Genomic DNA, 19,444 nt, shown 5'->3' with positions numbered 1-19,444 from the left:
CTATATGGATGAGGAAGATCCTGGTTGGTTTGTTCGGTTCTCATTTGGATCCTACTGTGATTTATTGTGATAACCAGAGTTGCATTAAACTCTCGGCTAATCCTGTATTTCATGATAGATCTAAGCATATTGACATCAGGTACCATCATATTAGAGATTGTGTGCAGCGGAGGATCATGTTGCTTTCATACATTCCAACGGAGGATCAGGATGCTGATATTCTGACGAAGGCTCTCACCAGGAGCAAATTTGAGTACCACCGAGGCAGGATAGGGGTTGCTGATAATCCATATCTTGTCGAGAGGGAGTGTTGAGATTGCAACAAGATGATGGAGTTTAGTGAAAAGAGTCGCCTTCACTAAGTGAGCCCGCAGGCAAATTATGGCGCAAGTTCTATTTTTGGTCACAGTGTGGATGATCACAGTGTGAGTGATCACAATGTGGGTGACCAAAGTGTGGGTGACCAAAGTGTGGGTGATCAAAGTCTATTTTTAGACTGGCTGTCAAAAATAGAAAAGTCAAATATTATTGTCTCATAATAATATTTGGACTATAAACTTGATCTTATTCTCTTGGAGCACTTCAGTTTGAGCTACAGATGTGGCCCATGCAGCTGTCAGAAGGAAGTACACTTTTCTTATGAGTTAGTTGAGTTGTTGCATGCATGACTTCAGTTAGAACTCAATCAGTTGAGTTTGGTGGAGTTGATTGTGGAGTTGATGGAGTTGTGTTCAGTTTGACTTGGTTAAACTAGTTGTAGTTAGTCTAACTGCAGATAGACTAATGATGAGTTGTTAAACTAATTATTAACTCATAATACAACTATAGAATACATCAGTTAACTCAGTTGCATGTCAGTGCATGTTCAGTTCAGCAGGGACAAGTGTTAGAGAATCAGATTGCTATCAGTTGTGATTATAGTTGTGCATCAGATCTTGCACAATCAAAGGATTGAGTATGCCAATGAGTTTGCTCATGTATTTGCCCAGTTTGTAGCTTCTGCTCACGTCTTACACCTTGTGAGTGATTCTTTGGAGGTGAAATACGAGTTTGGTAGACCATTCTCATTCATTCTTGAGCAGGTATTGAGCAGTGGAGGCAGGCAAGCAGTGGAATAGATTTGGAGATCAGATCTGAGCTGTATTGTGTGTAACAGGTGGAGCTGGTACTGGATTGCTTGTGATAAGCATTGTACTTTGTAATGTTACATGGTCTCAATCATTAATATACAGATAGACTGGGGTTTTTAGCGAGATTCTTTCCCTGGGTTACATACTATGTTAATGTGTGAATGCTCTTGATGTTTTATTGTTATTGATGCTGTTATATTGATGATCAACGTAGAGGAGCTTATGTATTGTGTATGTATTCCACAATAGTACATGATCAGGATAATCTTTGTTGAATATGTGTTAAATTATTCAAAATTTCTACAGACCAAGGCTAAATCACCTTTTGCGTACGATTGAGGTTTAACATTTTGATTGTATTGTGCTTTAACTCATTTCTTTTGGGCCTCACTAGCTAATGCAACATCATGGAAAGTCTCATCAAGATGTGCTAAGTACATGAAACGTTCTTCTTCAGCAGATGTGGCTGGTAACAATTCAATTGCCAGTTTCAAAGACAATATCTCACATTCAATCAATAGAACTGCTTCCATCCCATAGACGAGTTGGAAAGGAGTAAAACTAGTTGAAGTTTTTGTTGTGGTACGATATGCCCACAAGGTTGGATAAAGCATTAGATGCCAATCTCATTTATGAATTTCGATAATCCGTTTAATCATGGTGGTTAAAACCTTTTTAACGAATTCTACTTGGCCATTTGCCTACGGGTAATATGGAGTAGAACTTTCATGACATAGGCCTAGCTTCGTGGTAAGATCGGCCATCATATAGTTTCAAAAATGACTACCATGGTCTGTGACAATGGCTTGTGGAACTCCGTATCGAGCAATTATATGATTGAACACGAAAATGGATGTTGTTTCACCATCTTCTTTATATGTACACATCGCCTCGACCCATTTTGTAAAATAATATACTGCAAGGATAATGTACCCATGCCCTCCGACCGAGTGAGGGTTACATGTAAGAAATTTGATGCCCCATTGAGCGAAAGGACCGACAACAATGATTGGGTGAAGAGGAGTTGGATGTGCACACATTTTCCGATCATAGATTTGACAATTATGGTATTTTCGGACCGTAGTTATACAGTGTTTGAACATATAAGGCCAGAAATACCTTGCGCGCAGAATCTTTTGAGCAGTGGAAAACCCTGACATATGACTGCCACAAGCACCAGAATGGCAATCATTTAATGCCTTTTCGGCTTCTTCACGAGTTAAACATCATCGAAAAATAGAATTGGCACCATGACGATAAAGTGTATCGCCAACAATATTGTATTACTTAGATTGATACCAGATTCAACGACAATCAATTCGACACAGTTTTGGCCGAAATGTCTAGTTATAAAGATAAATGATGATATATCCATACTAGAGATCTAGAGTATTGATTAGAAAGAAAGATTCATCTCGAAGAGAACCCTCTGCCACATATTTAGTTTCAGTACGAGGAAAGTCACACAATAGTTCAACAGATACTAATGATTTCTTAGATTTTGATTTAATGAATTCCAAATTGAATTCCTCTAGGATGACTATCCACTTGGAATAATTGCCCCCCAACAATTGTCTGGTAAGACTATAAACCATGGGGTTACAATCAGAAATCACAGTAGTTTTGCGCAATAAAATGTAGTGATGGAAATGTTGGACAACTTGAACAACTGCCAAGGCCAATTTCTCCACATGTGCATACTTTGCTTTAGTTTTGGTCAAATTTCGACTTAAGTAATATATCACATGCTCTTCATTCGATTCAGCTCCCTAACCTAGAACCATGCCAATGGTGGCATCAGACACGGCTAAGTATAAAAAATAGTCTCGATGATAATCGGGAGGATGCAACAATGGTGTATGGGTCAACGCATATTTAAGTGCATCAAAGGCCTTTTGAGCCACTTCATCCCAGATAAATGGGATGCCCTTTTTCAAAAGTTGAGTAAAACCTTTAGTTAACTCGGTGTAGTTCTGGATAAATTGATGTAGAAAGTTTTCTTTCCCTTGCAAACTTTAGATTTGGTGAAGATTGGAAGGAGGAGGCAGATTCAAAATAGCCTCAACCTTCAATGGATCGACACAAATACCTTCTTTTGAAATGAAAAATCCTAGAAATCGACCAAATTGCACACAAAAAACACACTTATGTGGATTCAAGATAATATTGTAATGATGACATGTGATAAAGATTGCTCTCAAATTCATTGGATGCTCTTCCTGTTTTAGTGAACGAGCTAGCAAGTCATCCAAATAAAGTTGCACAAAATGTTTGATATTGTGAAATGCATAAGACATAACCCTCTGAAAAGTTGCACCTGCATTCTTCAAACCAAATGGGAGTTTTCGATAGGCAAAAGTCCCCCATGAGCAAATGACTGTGGTTTTATGTTGATCAACTAGGAGTATGTTGATTTGATTGTAACCAGAAAATCCGTCTAAAAATGACAACATTTCATTTTCATCACATTCATTAATAATTTGGTCGATATAGTGAGTAGGATAATTGTCTTTTGGACAAGCCTTATTGATATCCCTATAATCGACGCATACTCTAATGCTTCCTTGTTTCTTGTTAACAAGTACGATATTGGACACCCAATCAGTTAAGGGAACCGGGTAGATGAATCTTTCTTTGAGAAGTTTCTCCACCTCAACTTTAATCGCAACAACTTTTCACAGATGCACCAGACGTAATCATTGTCTGATAGGTTTGGCATCCAGGTAAGTTTTAATTTCATGTATGACAATGCTTGGATCAATTCTTAGCATTTCCTCATAGGACCAGACAAGAATGTTGCGGAATTCTTGAAATAGGGCCTTATATGTGAAATTTTCTTCGATTGAACATGAGGCGCCTACGTGACTATTTTAAATAATCCATGTTTTAACTGAGATTTCAATGGTAATTGTTGTAGATATATTCCCCAAAGTCATTTCTAAATCATCTTGAAATACTAAAATGGGTGATTCTGGGCTATTTACTATCTCAGGTGAAAACATATTTGAAAAATCATTCTCGATTTTGTCAAGGTCAGGGAGAAAAGATGAACAATGAAGGTAATTGTTCTATGGCATTTCATCTGAAGTCGCGACCTCCATGATACTCTCATCAGTTGGAAACATATAATCGAAAGGATCAGAGAGTGAAACCGGTTCTAACCAAGGCAAAGGAGAATAATAATCATTGATCGTATCCACTCGATCAATATCAAAAGATGAAGGATCGGAAAACTATTGTACTGCCTCATCATCCAATTCAAAAGGGATCAACGACATCTCCTTTCCATATGAGGCTAAATCATACTCTAAAGGCACTATCTATGGATTAGAAGATGACATAGTGCTTGATGCAATCATGTTTACCTCGGCAATATTAGAAGGAAAATTTGGTGGAGGCATCACAAAGGTTCCCATGAGTGATGAGTCTTTGAGTAAACCAACACCAATATCCTCATAAAGAGAATTTTTTTTTCGACAATAGGTATCCTACCTGTACAGTTAAGGTCTGAAGTGTAGTAAGACAACTAGTCTACTTTGACCATTTTTCCCTTGTGAGGAGATTGTATCATTCGAAACAACGATGAGACCACTGCTGACATAGCATAGGTCCAACTTCGACCAAGCAAAAGGTTGTAATCGAGCTAAGCATAAACAACTTTAACTTTAATCATGATTGCTTTTCCCTCTAGCTCTATAGGTAAATCGTTCAAGATCCCATATGGATGAAAACCTCTTCCATAAAAGGCTTTCAGAGTGGTAGGTGATTGATTGATGGTTGGAGAACCTAAATCTTTCCAACAAGCAATCGACATAATGCACGTAGAAGCTCCTTCATAAAAAAATGTGCGAAATATTCATCTAGTTCTAACAAAAATTGGAATCTAGAATGCCAATTGATGAGGGAGTCTCTGGATATGACTCTCAAGATCAAAGATAATTAGGTTAGAATCTTGTGGATCAATAGCTCCTATGGCTAACAATAAAAGATTTCGTTGTGTTGGGCATGTTTGCAACACTTCCAAAGTTGACATTGCGGAAGGAGACATATCTAGATATTTTGTTATAATTTTGTGCAGCTCTAACATGCAGATTGAAAGATTATTTCCAAATCACACCTTTGGGAGGTGGTTGGATCATCATGTCAGGATTTGGCTTCTCGATCTGTAATGGTTCAGAAGGAGAAGGAGGCATTGAATTGGAAGTTTGACCAAATGAACTAGCCTCATTTCCATTGTCAACATGATGTTTAGACCTGTAATATTTAGATCTCATAGCTACCATAACTTCTTGTGAAGACATCATAATGATATCTTGCGATGTGGAAGAGGAAGATGTGTTATGAGAGACCATTTTTCTATCTTGAGAAGGAAATGGATCCTTCAAAACAATAGGAGTTGGAGAACTTTTAATAAATTTGGAAACCTCTACCTAATGTGCACATTCCTTAGTATAGTGGTCCTCATTACAAATAAGGAAAGGATAGCGAGGTTTTCATTTTTCGTCAGTAGGCTTAGTTTTAGAAGGTTTCTCTTTCATGGAAGAATTTTGTTTCGATTTACCTTTCCTATTCTTTTTACCTCCGGTTGATTTTTTCTTGCCAGTAGATGATTCTAAAACATTAAGCTCAGAAGTAGTTTCCATAGAAAGGCTTTCAGATGGTGAAAGGATTTTAGATGGTCTATCCTGTATGGCCAAAGTCTAAGTAGTTTTAGAACTTTTCTTTTTCCCCTTATACTATTTGCTAAAAAAACCTATAATACCATGAGCGACATTAGATATTGTAAGAAACGTAATAATTGGTTCACCCGTAGGGCACAGTAAATTCAGGATTTTCTCGTACAAAGTGCTACATTGAGTGTAGACTAAGTCTAAGTAATGGGAATGAGCAATTACTTGCTCTTCTGTGACGATACCTCCCTTGGCAACATCTTCCGTGATAACGAGAAGAAGTGACTTTGTAAAACACTCAACTAAATTTGATCTAGAATGAAAGCCTTAACTAAACGATGTCTATGTCTCCATTCATGAATATGATCGGAAATGTGAGTTGATTTTGATTGTTTTAAAGACGTCAATATCTCGGTACTAGTATCATAACGGATTGGTAACTAAAAGTGGGTTAAAAATGTTGTTTCCAGGGAGTTAAATTTATGGAAGGAAAAGCGAGGTAGCTCAATGTACCATTTAGCTGTCGAACCGGTTAAAGTTCATCAGAAAAGGCGAAGATGGATGGAATCATCGATTAAAGAATTCAATGCACACCAAACAAGATATGTCATCAAATGATTGGATGGACCTTCTCCCAATTTTCCTTCGAATTTGGGTATGTCACTCGGTAACTTGGTAGGAATCTCTAGCCAAAAAGGATAATAATAAATAGAATTGTTGGTTAACTTGGATAAATATGGTAAATCTAGTGTCACAATAAATGGTAATTGTCGGTTAGGGTTTTGTGGTAAAGTTTGATAACCTTGAGGTTTAAGACCAACCCCTAGAGGCAGATATCCAGGATATCCTATAATAGCCTGAGCACTTGGAATTGGAATTCCACCAGGGTGAACCATATCGGGTTGAGGTTGAACAGGGACTTGATAAGTATGACCGAGGTACGGTTGACCCTGAAAAGGTTGAGATTGACCCATTTGACCTAAGTAATATTGCCCCTATATAGGTTGCACTTGCAAAGGTTTACCTTGAACAAATTGACTTTGAACGGATTGACTTTGAATGAATTGACCTTGAAAAGGTGGGTTTTGGAAAGTTTGACCTTGGAAAGGTGGACTTTAAAAAACTTGTCCTTGAAAAGGTGGAACCTGGTAAGCTTGACCTTGAAAAGGCGGACTTTGGAAAATTTTACCTTGAAAAGGTGTTTGCATTGTTCCAACAATGGGTTGCCTGACAGGAATCTACGATATAGACTGGATCGTAGGAATAGTTTGATAAGAAAAAGTATGCGAGATAGCTTGAGTATTCAGAGGAACATATATTTGAGGGGTTACCAAAACGTTCAATTGTGATACTCCTAGAATAGGTGTCTGAGGATAACTTGGAACCGGTTGCGAAACATGTGTTTGAATAGGGGTATGTGGTTAACTCTGAACAGGTCATTGAATCGATTGCTGAATAGGTGTTTGAGGAATTCCTTGGACAGGTTTTTGAACAACTGTTTGAGGAATTCCTTGAACAGGCTGCTGGACAGATACGATAATACTTGGAAGAGGTATTTGAGGAATAGTTTGCCCAATACACTGAACAAGTTGATAACGTGGCACTTGTAGAGAACCTGAACCATATTATTGATTAAAAGTAGGATTCCAAATAGTGTTCGTCCTAGGATAAGGAGTACCAAGTAAAGGTTGATTTACAACAAGTTGACCTAAACCAGGTTGAGGTACCTAACCATAAGTTCCAGTAAAAGGTTGACCCCCATAAATAGGTTGTCCTCAAGGTGGAGGATAAGGTGGTTGTTTTCTCTCCCAGAGACAACCTTGGATTGCTTACAAGACCAGTGCCTGGGCACATCTAAATTTCATGTGTCTTATATGATCCTCAAGAAATCAGAGGCATCATATGCATCTTCTACACATAGTAATTACAAATATACAAATATACACATAACAACATGGGTTGGTTCCTTCATCCAAGGATATAATCCATGTATTTCTGGTATCCTTTCACATATACAACTCACAAGAATAAGGGAAAAACAAGTGGAGGCCGAGTAATCAAGGACTTACAGTTTAATCAGATTTTGCAGAATAATGAAAGAAGAGAAGGAGAATACTAACTCATCACATAGAGCTTGAAACATCAAGAGTTCTATACTTATCTGAGCTAAAGATAGATAGGTGGATGTAAGAAGAGTGAATTATATGATTTCAAGAAGTTCACATTTAAATATATAATCTCAGAATTGCACACAGACATATTTATTAACTAGTTAACACCAATGAATTTGTAAGAATATAAGAGATATTTATGGCAGCTACAATTGCTTGAAATCAGAGAGGAAGTGCGAACATAATGGAAGTTTAAAAAATAAACAACATACTATAATACTCGAACATGGGAATCACCATTGTTTCTTTCATATTCATAAAGATGTAGATCTGGAATCCATACAACTTCAAAAGCACATACATTTTTTTGCTAGAATTCAAAACCTTTGTTCAATGTTTCTTCCTCCCTTTTATAAGGAGAGGGAGGGAAAAAAAACTAGCTACAGATATATCCTCAGGTGGAAATTTACAACTGTCTGTATGAATGGTTGTCTCAGTGTAAATCCTTTAACTATTACAATAGGGAGATTCCTTTCTTGAAAGCAAAACAGAATAACAATACAATGATCAAAACAACAAAATAGAATTAATCCATCGCAACTGAAATGATGGTTTCTGGAAATATATTCATGCCACTCTTCTTTGTTGTCCATTGGTCCTGGCGTGTTCCTACTAAGTCATGGTTAATCCTCTCTTGGTCGGTTCCGGGTCACTCTCAGTCTTTAACAGCCTCTGAAACAGCTGCCAACTAATACGCCCTTTTAACTTTATGTTAGATAAAATCGATGCCTTGAAAAGTCTAGTGTTGTGTTTCATGGAGTACCCAGGAGTCTTTAGAATGTTGGACATTTAACATAGGAACACCGTGAAACAAGCGAGCTCGACTGCCCTTTAAGCCCTTGTGAATACAACCCCTTTCTGTTTCTTCTTTCATGTGATCGAGGGCTTGAGTCGAGCGCTTAGCCCTTCGAGCACTAGGGCTTTCAATTGTCACAAGGGGGGCCTTTTCCTTTGTTACTCAAAATGCATTTAATAACCCCTTACTCCGCATCAGCCAATATCCCGAACGCGAAAACTTCATGAAATATAGCCTATGGGACATCACATCCAAGGGGGCCTTTTTCTTATCACAATCGCAATCTAGCATCCAGCGTTGAATACACTTTCCCTTAAGTTTTTTCGCTAAGCAGTTGCGATCAACAATATGTGGGATAGCGTCATCTTTGCCACGTGTCACCCTGTGAGTGGTGACACATTTCACCTGGAAATGGCCCCATAGGACCCCTGAAAATTTTGAAACCGAGTGACCCGTATCCGCCTACCGTGTCAGCATCCGTACTACCACGTCACTCATGAAATCAGTTGCCATGTCAGCTCCAAGAACCAATCACATGCTGCCATGTGACCCCCTGGAGGAGAGAGAAAAAGGCCTACCCGACCCTGTTTTGTTGTTCTTTTCCTTTGTATTTGGTTTTCGGCCCTCCCCTACGATTTTTCTCTATATCACAATATCAGCGATTTTCAACCATTTGGAACAACAACCTCCGTTGATCACCGGTCCTCGATGCCACATGGAGGAGAGAGAAAGGGGCGGACCACTCCAGTTTAGTTCCTCATTTCCTTTGTTAACCTTTTCGGCCCTTTCCTGACGATTTCACATAATATCGCAAGATCGGCCCCACCAAGGTCTTTTAAGTTTAGAATCGGTCAATTCGTTGATATGCCAAGCTACGGGACTACGGGGTTGCTGGGATGTGGGATGCGATATTGCGCCATGTGAAGGAGAGAGAAGAGGGGTGGTCCGCGCCTATTTTGTTAAGCATTTCCTTTGTTAACCTCTTCGAGCCTCCCCCGATGATTTCACCCTATATCGCAAAATTGGCCCCCCAAAGTTCTTTTAAAGTGTCAACCTTTGGATCCTTCGGTGTGCTGATAATGCGGGATGCGGGATTCACTGCACTCAAGGCCCCCGACTTCTTATTGCGATTTACAATCCATATTTAGCCATTTTCTTGGTTTGCTGGGCTTTTCCAAGGTAGACCTTCAAAACGCTTTATCTTTTGCTTGAGGAGTCCATTTTTGGACTTCCATATACTGTTGGAAAGCCATTTCTAAGCACTACGCAATGGGGAGGGTCTGATTCACCTCTAAGATCTTCTGTGGCATGGGAAAGTGGCTCCAAACTTCACTTCTCTTGGGAAACTTTGACCATTTGAAACCCATAATGCAGTGAGTGACAACATTGGCTCCAACTGGGGACAATGCCTTGTTGGCAAGGTGTTGAGGACCTGTAGACCAATAGTCTTTCCTTCCATTAAGCATGGAGTTATTCTTAAACAAAATATAATTATGTGAAAAGGACTTTTCTAAAAATAAACTGAAAATTTTGAATAACAATTTCAACATACACACTGGATATTTACAATGAGCAAGAGATAGATATCTCTAATTTTGAAAATAAAATTTTAGAAACTGACCATTTACAGGCAGTTCCAGCAGTTCACCATCCAATTTTTCAAGCATGTAAGTGTTGTTTTCCCTTTCTTCTGCAATCTTGAAAGGGTCGAACCATAGTGAATCAAACTTCCCATGTTTTCCTTTGTCTTCTCGCCTAACATCGCATCTGAGAACTAAATCTCCTTGCTAAAGAGGTTTGTCCTTAGCCTTCTTGTCAAACAAAGATTTCATCCTTTGTTGGTAGTTTGACAATTTGGCCCCCACTTTCCCTCTATTCTTGTGGATCTCCACTAGCTGATTCATTCTTCTAGTCAAGGCACTTGGTTCTTCCTCGGCTTCTTGTAGCAACCTAGCTACTGACATTTCTAATTAGATAGGGAAAACAATAGCCTTGTCATATACTAGCTCAAAGAGTTATTTCCCAGTGGATCTTTTGGGAGTGACACGATTAGCCCACAGAGCAAACTCTAGTTGAGAGTCCCAGTTCCTTTGATTTTTAGTGATGGTCTTCTTTAGAACTCTCACCACAGTTTTATTAGAAGACTCATCCAGGCCATTCCCTTGAGGGTAGTATGTAGTGGAGTGTCCAATAATGATGTTGAATTTGTGGCAAAAGTTGGTGAACTTGGAAGATTTGAAGAACTGTGCATTATCAGTGATAATTTTAAAAGGACAACCGAAACGGGACAATATGTTCTCCTCCATGAATTCTATCACCACTTAATCAGTAGCATTCCTGGTTGGGATAGCCTCTACCCACTTGGTGAAATAGTCAGTGGCTGTTAAGATCCATTTGTGTTGGCCACTAGAAGGTGGGTTTATTTCTCCAATGAAGTCCAATCCCCATTGTCTAAAAGGCTCCTCTACGTGCACAGGAATCAGAGGGATAAAAGCAAACTTCTGCCTTTCAATAAACAATTAGAATTTTTGGCATGACCTGACCTGAGAATAAACATCTCCAAACAACGTGGGCCATTAGAATCTTGTTTTAAGGATTTTATGTGTTGTTGTCTTCCAACTGTAGTTTCCACCACAAACTCCTCCATGGAAAACCTCAATCACTTCATGGGTTTCTCCCTCAACCACACATAATAGCAATACCCCACCGAGTCCTTCCAATAGAGCAGTCCATTAGATATAATTTATTTTTGTGCCTACAATCTCAGACTCCAGTATTTAGATCTATCCAGTCCCAACTGGCATCTTATAAATAAGAGGTAATGAACAATGTTCTTATACCTAGGTGATCCCTCATATTTGAAATAGATCTTATGCTCAGCCGTTTTGATTTTGCTTTGTTCATCCTGTGGTTTGCCCACCTCTGTGATCAGGCTTAGCACTTGGATTCAGATAAGATCTTGGCCAACCCCTGACCTTTGATGAGCTTGATAGTCTTTATTTCTAGCTCATATTCTTGTATTTTAGCTATCCATCTGCCCCTCTTTCCTTCGCTGTCTCCCTGCACCAGAATATCCTTGACTGCAGTCGTTGGGACAAACGTTGTGATTCTTGATTGTAGCACATACATGCGGAATGATTTCAGTGCCTTGACCAGTGCATAGGCATGTTTCTCCAGTATATTATACTTCAGATCAACATCCCTTAGGACCTGACTGAAAAAGGCAATGGGCTGCTCATAACCTTCTTTATTTTTCTGTAACAGTACAACAACAATGGTATGTGGAGAGGTGAAAGAAAAGATGTAGAAAGGCATTGAATAATCAGGGTTGACTAGCACTAGAGCCTCAACCAAAGCTTCTTTGATCCTAGTGAAAGAATCACGGGGGACAAAGCTCCACTTAACTTCATTCTCCTTCTTGAGCATGTCTGTGATACCTTTAACTATCTCAACATAGTTGGGTATGAATCGCCTTAAGAAATTTATCCTCCCCAAAAAGGCTTGGACTTTTTTCTTGTTTCTGGGCAAAGGAATAAGGCTGATGGCTTTGACTCATTTTGGATCAATCTTTACTCCTTTCTGGGCCACTATGTGTCCAATCAACTTTCCCTCACTCAGGGCGAACTGAGATTTCTTCGGATTCAAAGAGAGGTCATACCTTCTACACTTCTCGAAAGTGAGCTTTAAATGGAGGATATGCTCTTCATTAGTCTTAGAGAAGATTGTGATGTCGTCTAAGTAGACTACCACAAATTTATCTTGCTCGCCCATGAAAGCTATGTCCATAGCTCTCTAAAAAGTGGCCCTTGCATTTATCAACCCAAATGGCATGCGGGCGTACATGAAGGTTCCCAACGGGTGGTGAAAGAAGTCTTTTTTCTGGTCTTCAGGGTGGACCGCTACTTGGTTATATCCTGAGAATCCATCCATAGTGGAAATTATGGTTGCACCCACTACCTTCTACAATATATTATCCATCTTGGGCAAAGGGTAGTTATCTTTTAGAGATGCCATGTTTAAATTCTGGAAGTCGACACATAGCCTTATCTCTCCGTTCTTTTTATGAACAAGGATCAGATTAGCTACCCACTCAAAGTATCTTAGAGGGACTATGATCTTGGCCTGCAACAGCTTCCTTACCTCCTTTTCAATGGAGGGGAGTAAGGCAGGGTTTATTTGTCTGAGTTTTGTTTGCATGGATTTATCCCACCCTTCAAAGGAATTTTATGTTGAATAATTTGTATCAAACAATTTCAAATCATCATAAGACCAAGCAAATACATCTTTGTAAGTTTTGAATAGATCTAAATACCTTTGTTTGTATTGCAAGGGGATTCCTTTGGACAACCTGATCATCTGGGGTTCCTCCTCTGATCCGATGTTGCAGTCCTCTACTTGCTCATCCTTCTCTGGGGCCATTTGTTTAGACGCTATGTCATCTTTATTGAAAAGTCTTTCAAGTGGAACAAGTCCACGAGGGATGGTGTTCCCTTTTAGTTGCAATTTTTTTCCTAGTCACTATGTATTTCCACTTAGTGGCTTCTTGTTCTGCTTCTTCTTCTTCTTGATCGATGGTGGAGTGGGCAAACTCCCCAACGACTTCTATGGATCTTTTGACCTGCTCATCATCTTCGAATACCTGTCAATGTTAACATTATCAGGTATTGAAGGTCCGTGTCTGACTTCTATCTCATTTCTGAGGAGTGGATTCTGTGGGGGCCTGAAAGTGCTTGCAACTACTGCAAGAGGGTCAGCCATCATTTTTTCTTCCCTGGGTAGTAACTGGATGTTAAAGGCCAGGAAGAAATTATTGATTAAGTCCCACACTTATTTCAGTACATCCTCAGTCTGGGGTGTTTGGCTTGACATTGATATCGAATTTGCCTTACGACCAACTCAGAATCTCCGTAGACTGTAAGGCATTCAATATTCATCTTTTTTGTTGTTTGTATCCCAAGGATCAATGCTTCGTATTCCGCCACATTATTGGTCACTTCAAACTCCAATTTGAACGAGAGGGGTATCAGGCTGCCCTCCGGAGATACCAACAATATTCTAGCTCCATTTCCATCTTTTGAGTTTTCTCCATCGAAGTATAATTTCCATATTTTATTTTCACTTGGTTGCAAGTGCTTTGACTGCCCTGTTAGGTGTATTGATGTTTCCTCTAGAAAGGTCTCATCCTCTTCTAGGAACAGACAGGAGATGTCGCTATATTTCCCATGCACTGGGGAGTTCTCTTAGCCTTTAGCTGGGGTCACGATTTTCACAAACTGGGATTCTCTGTACAACCTTCTTTGCTCACCTCCAAAAGTGGGAATGGTGGCATAAGTCAGATCCAACTTGATAGAACCACCTACCTTTGAACCCCAACATCTGGATAAGAGCATTCCAAAACGAGGAGGTATATCAGCCACCACTATATCCATTACCACACTTTTCACTGGGATCTGATCCAAGTTTACTACCAGATCCTTTATGCCTAAGAATTTGACTGTCTTGGAGTCAACGGAGTACAAATCATTGTATGGTCTAGTGATTGCCAAGCCCAATTGTTCCATTACTGATAATGGCATGAGATTGTGTGAGGCTCCTGAATCTAGCATGCAATTATGCAAAAAAAGGTCATGGATCACTAAAGTCACATAAAAAGGTATGGTAGAAGGATCCAACTCTTCCACATGCAGGCCAAAAATGACCATTATCCTCTCCTCCTGGAGGTTTAAACTATCATGGGTTGGTGTTGAGATAGAGGGATACATAAATTGAGAGACTTGAGCTTTATAAATAGGCTGCTTCAAGAGCTCAGTCAAGGGAACATGAATTTTTACCTTCTCAAGCTCCTTTTGGAGATTGAATGCAGGTTGGACTTTTTCTATACCTCCTGGCTTTGTTCCTTCTACCTTGCCACTGGTAGCTTTCAACAAAATAGGTGTCTATTTTTGTATATGTCCCTCTAAACTAGTTCTTTCCTCATTAGAGGAGACTTTTATCTTGGAAGGGTCAGGATTCAGCTTACCCTTCCCTTTATTCAGTACTGGGGGAACAACTTGGGGAGCAGCTTCCCCTTGTTGTTCTGGTTCTCTCGTCCTCTTCTTTGAAGATCTTAGATCATACTTACGTTGTGGTTGTGCTTGCATGAACTCTGCAAACTATTTGCAATAATAATCCCTATCTTCCTCATCTGTTGTTTCTTCTCTATCATGGTTGGCCTCTTGGCGAGCCATATTCTCATATTCTTCTTCGGTAAAAGCAGAATACATATTTCCTTGCATCTCTTGTGTATCCGATGATTGTTCATCGGGACCATCTTCCAAGTATAATGGATGGGGGATCTGATCAAGTTGTTCCTTTCTTTCCCTTGGAAGTAGTTGCAGTGGAGGCCTTCTATATTGAGGGTTATAGCCCCGATTGTTGACTTGAGTGTTCTGTCTGGAAAGGTTCTTGTTCTCAATTTCAAGATTTCCAACCTTTTGTGTTAAACTACTGACGAGTTTGTACAGCTTGTCCACCTTTGGGTCTGATGATTCTCTATCTTGACCAGAGGAGGATGCCTCCTCTTTCCCTCTTTTGGGTTCAGTAGTTTCTTGCTTTACCCTTGAATTTCCTGCTGAGACCAGATTGGCTTCCACTTCAAGAGCATCAGTCTAAAGTTGTTCTAGAGTGAGAGACTTCCTCTCTCTCAGGGAAAAACCAACGTCAGACTCAAAATCTCCCGGGAAAATCACACGAGCCGTAGTTGGAGGAGGATTTATGTCAGCAGGCAGGTTATTGTACTGCTTATTGTATCTTTTGACTAATTCTGAAGTATCCTCCTTCGGCTTTTTTCTTAGGGAGTTAAACTCAGTGAGTATGTAATCATGACTCCTCTTTTCTCCCCATTTATGGGTGAAATCATTTTCCAGCTCCTCCCAGGTAGCGATGGAGGCATTGGGTAAGTCTTTGAACCACTTTCTAGCTTCTCCCTCAAGACTTTGTACAAAAAGTCTCATGACCACATCCAGCTGATCCACATCTAGGATGTGAGAAAAAGAACTGAAGGCTTCAATTTGACTCTGATCCGTGTTATCATCTTCCCCATTGAACCTAGGCAGTTGCTTTAGGTGGTTCTGGGGCATTGCACTCAAAGGCTGAGGTAAATTAAGAGGTGCATACTTATTTAGAAAAAATCCCAGAAGAGCCATCTGGATTGGTGGAGGGGGATTAAAATTTGCTTGAGGAACTGGGGTCAAGACCACAGTGGTTGGAGGAGAAGCAGGGTATGTCAGGGCCTTAAGAGTAAGTCCTGAGTAGTGAGCAACAATGGGTTGAGAATTGGAGGTAGAGGTGGCAAAGGCTGATGAGATGGTAGTACAAGCAGGGGGAGTTTTCTCTTTCCCGACTTTCTTGGACATTAAATTTTCTGGATTAGATACAAATGGGGCTTTCTTTTGGGATGTATCTGAGCGAGTATGAGGCCTTTTAAAATCTAAGGTTATGAATGATAATGAGGGGGTGTGGAGTCGCCAAGGTGATATGAATGCAACCAGAACAGACTTCACTCACCTAAATGAAGGGTGTTCAATTTGTCGTATCTCAGGACAAAAATCCTTCAATAAGCTCCCCAGTGACGATGCCAAAAGATGTTTTCGCTCCGAGAGACAGCCTTGGATTGCTTACAAGACCAATACCTGAGCACATCTAAATTTTATGTGTCTTATATGATCCTCAAGAAATGGAGGAATCATATGCATATTCTACACACAATAATTACAAATATACAAATATACGCATAACAAAAATGGGTTGGTTCCTTCATCCAACGATATAATTCATTATTTTTGGTATCCTTTCACATATACAACTCACAAGAATAATGGAAAAATAAGTGGAGGTCGAGAAATCAAGGAATTATAGTTTAATCAGATTTTGCAGAATAATGAAAGAAGAGAAGCAGAATACTAACTCATCACATAGAGCTTGAAACATCAAGAGTTCTATACTTATTTGAGCTAAAGATAGACAGGTGGATGTAAGAATAGTGAATGGTATGATTTCAGGAAGTGCACATTTAAATATGTAATCTCAGACTTGCACACAGACATATGTATTAACTAGTTAACACCAATGAATCTGTAAGAATATAAGAGATATTTATGGCAACTACAATTGCTTGAAATTAGAGAGGAAGTGCGAACATAATGGAATTTTAACAAAGAAATAACATACTGTAATACTCGAACATGGGAATCACCACTGTTTCATTCATATTCAGAAATATGTAGATCTACAATGCATACAACTTCAGAAGCACATACAATTTTTTCCTATAATTCATAACCATTGTTCAATGTTTCTTCCTCCCTTTTATAAGGAGACGGAGGGCAAGAAAATCAGTTACATAAATATATTTAGGTGGAAATTTATAGTTATCTGTATGGATGGTTATCTCAACGTAAATACTCTAACTATTACAGCAGGGAGATTCCTTTCTTGAAAGCAAAATAGAATAACAATACAATGATCAAAACAACAAAATGGAATTAATCCATCGCAACTGAAATGATGGTTTATGGAAATATCTTCATGCCACTCTTCTTTGCTAGCCATTGGTCTTGGCATGTTCCTACTAAGTCATGGTTAATCCTCTCTCAGTCATTTCCGGGTCACTCTCAGTCTTTAACAACCTCTGAAACAACTGCCAACTCATACACCCTTTTAACTTTCTGTTAGATAAAATTGGTGCCCTGAAAAGTCTGGTGTCGTGTTTCATGGAGTACCCAGGAGTCTTTCGAATGTTGGCCTTTTAACACAGGAACACTGTGAAACAAGCAAGCCCGACTGCCCTTTAAGCCCTTGTGAATACAACCCCTTTCTGCTTCTTCTTTCATGTGATCGGGGGCTTGAACCGAGTGCTTAGCCCTTTGGGTGCTAAGGCTTTCAATTGTCGCAAGGGGGGACTTTTCCTTTGTTACTTGAAATGCCTTTAATAACCCCTTACCCCACATCGGCTGATGTCCTGGAAGCAAAAACTTCATGAAATGTAGACTATGGGACATCGCATCCGAGAGGGCCTTTTTCTTATCATAATAACAATCCAGCATCCGGTGTTGAATACACTTTCCCTTAAGTTTTTCTATTAAGCAGTTGCGATCACCGATATGCGGGATGACGTCATCTTTTCCACATGTCACCCTGTGAGTGGTGACACGTGTCACCTGGAAATGGTCCCATAGGACCCCTAAAAACACCGAAAACAAGTGACATGTGTCCGCCTGCCACATCAGCTTCCGTATCGCCACATCACTAATGACGTCAGCTACCATGTCAAATCCGAGAACCAATCACATGCTGCCATGTGGCCCCCCTGGAGGAGAGAGAAAAAGTCCTTCCCGACCCTGTTCTATCGTGCTTTTCCTTTGTATTTGGTTTTCAACCCTCCCCGACGATTTTGCTCTATATTGCAATATCGACGATTTTCAACCATTTGGAACAACAACCTTTGTCATTTACTGATCGTCGATGCCACGTGGAGGAGAGAGAACGGGGCATATCACTCCTATTTAGTTCCTCATTTCCTTTGTTAACCTTTTCGGCCCTTTCCTGATGATTTCACATAATATCGCAAGATCGGCCCCGCAAGGTCTTTTAAGTTTAGAACCCGTCAATCCGTTGATATGTCGAGTTGCGGGATTGCGGGGTCGTCGGGAGGCGGGATGCGGGATTGCGCCACGTGGAGGAGAGAGAAGGGGGGTGGCCCGCACCTGTTTTGTTAAGCATTTCCTTTGTTAACCTTTTCGGACCTCCCCCGACGATTTCACCCTATATCGCAAAATCGGCCCCTACAAGTTCTTTTAAAGTGTCAGCCCCTGGATCTGCTGGTGTGCCAATAATGCAGGATGCACAATTCACTGTGGCCGCGGCCCTCGACCTATGATTGTGATTTACCCTCCATACTTAGCCATTTTCTTGGTTTGCTGGGATTTTCCAAGGTAGACCTTCAAAATTCTTTATCTTCTACTTGAGGAGTCCATTTTTGGACTTCCATATAATGTTACAAAGCCCTTTATGAGCACTATGCAATGGGGAGGGTCTGATTCATCTCTAATATCTTCTGTTGTCTGGGAAACTGGCTCCAAAATTCACTGCTCTTGGGTAACTTTAACCATTTGAAACCCACAATGCAGTGAGTGACAACAATGGCTACACCCCAAGCTGGTAATAAACACCAATCAGAGTTATTTGAATTACCATAAACCATGTGAATTTGTTGGTCTGATGTTGTAAGCGCTTCAGACATGGAAATCATGCTCAGAACAGTAGATGTAGATGAACTAGATGACCAAGTAGAAGGTTAGGGAGAAGAGGTCGCTCCTGAAAAGGTCCCACTAAGTGACTGGTATCCAGAAGGATATGGACCACCATACAATAGTGATTACGAGGAGTTGGTAAACATAGATGAATCAATGGGTTGAATCCCAATAGGAATTTCTGACATAGTTCTTTTTGTTGAATAAAAAGGAATTCGCGACAGTGACAAATTATGACCTAAAAAACTCAAAGTTGTAGAATACCAAGGGTCAAGTCAGAAAGGAGAGAAAGGAACTCTTGGGTCAAAAGTTTCAGTATCGGTAAATGGAGAATGACGTGTCTTTGTTTCTTAGTTAACATCTTCAATGCTAATTAACCGAGGAGGTA

This window comes from Pinus tabuliformis, chromosome 3_2 (assembly GCF_031772625.1).
Source record: "Pinus tabuliformis cultivar Carrire ecotype Pingquan chromosome 3_2, CPIR1, whole genome shotgun sequence".
In the NCBI taxonomy this organism is placed as follows: domain Eukaryota; kingdom Viridiplantae; phylum Streptophyta; class Pinopsida; order Pinales; family Pinaceae; genus Pinus; species Pinus tabuliformis.
Note: the sequence above shows the minus strand (reverse complement) of the source record.